Source organism: Mus caroli, unplaced genomic scaffold (assembly GCF_978045245.1).
Source record: "Mus caroli unplaced genomic scaffold, Mus_caroli_1 scaffold_13, whole genome shotgun sequence".
NCBI lineage: Eukaryota > Metazoa > Chordata > Mammalia > Rodentia > Muridae > Mus > Mus caroli.
The window spans coordinates 76,399,340-76,400,743 of NW_028227268.1; the positions used below are offsets into that span (position 1 = coordinate 76,399,340).

At 42.9% G+C, this 1,404-nt stretch overlaps 1 pseudogene; it reads left to right on the top strand.

Moving 5' to 3' along the window:
- Positions 1 to 504: 504 nt before the first annotated feature.
- On the top strand, positions 505 to 966 carry LOC110306065 (small ribosomal subunit protein uS19 pseudogene; annotated as a pseudogene).
- The last annotated feature ends 438 nt before the right edge of the window (positions 967 to 1,404 follow it).

Below are 1,404 nucleotides of genomic sequence, written 5' to 3' on the forward strand. Positions count from 1 at the left end.
TAACCAATATTAAAAATTCTTAAATTTATCTCTCTTGACTATAGCAGTATTATAACTTATAAAAAGAATGAAGCAAAAATCGACCAAGTATACATGTATAGACTTTGCGGTGTGTCATATTTACCAGAATTAAGAGCAGTTTTTCTTTGGGGAGATGGGATAATTTTGTTGTGGTTGTTGTTGTTGGTGGTGGTGGTGGTGTGTGTGTGTTTCTGATGTCAGAGCTGAAGCAGTGGCCCCATATTACTCAGTGGTATTTCCATAAAGTATTAAGAGCCCCTGTTATAAATGTGTCACATCAAAAATAATAAAAATAAAAAATAAATGTGTCACATCAAGATAATAAAGTATGAAAATCACACATCATCATCTCAGTATATGCAGAAATAGTATTGACAGAATTCAACAATCATTCATAATCAAGGCTCTGAACAAGTTAGGAATAAAAGGAATGTACTTCATTTCTTAAAAATGAGGGCTGTGCTTTTCCGAGTAACCGCCAAGATGGCCGAAGTAGAGCAGAAGAAGCGGACCTTCCGCAAGTTCACCTACCGTGGAGTAGACCTCGACCAACTGCTCGACATGTCCTATGAGCAGCTGATGCAGCTGTACAGCGCCTGCCAGAGGCGGCACCTGAACCGAGGTCTTCAGTGGAAGCAGCACTCACTGCTCAAGTGCTTGAGAAAGGCCAAGAAAGAAGCGCCACCCATGGAGAAGCCCGAGGTGGTGAAGATGCACCTGAGGGACATGATTATCCTGCCCGGGATGGTGGGTAGCATGGTAGGCGTGTACAACAGCAAGATCTTCAACCAGGTGGAGATCAAACCAGAGATGATCGGCCACTACCTGGGCGAGTTCTCCATCACCTACAAACCTGTGAAGCACAGCCGGCCCGGGATCGGTGCCACCCACTCCTCCCGATTCATCCCCCTCAAGTAGCCGAGGCCAATAAAGACTGGTTTTGGTCCCGGGGGCGGGGGGGAATGAGGGCTGTATGTAACAAACCCACAGCCATCACCATTCATGAGTATGAAAAACTCGAAAGCATCTCTTCTAAGGTAAGGAATGAGCCCAGGGCATCTCCTCTCACTGTTCTGGTTCCATGGAACATGAGACATTTAGACAGTGCAATTAAAGAAGAGAATAAAAACATATACACACAAATAGGAAGTAAAGAGGTCAGCCATTTGGAGATGACACCATTGTACATAGAAAGATCTTAACTCCACCCAAAACACACTTTGAACCAATAAGCAAATAATGTGAAGCAGCCACACACACAAAAATCAAGATGCATGACTCAGGAACTTTTCTGCACATCAGTAACAAGTTTCATGAGGGAAAAAAAAATTGTGAAAGTGGTCCTCATTCAAAACTACTACAAAAACAATAAAGTATGTAAGT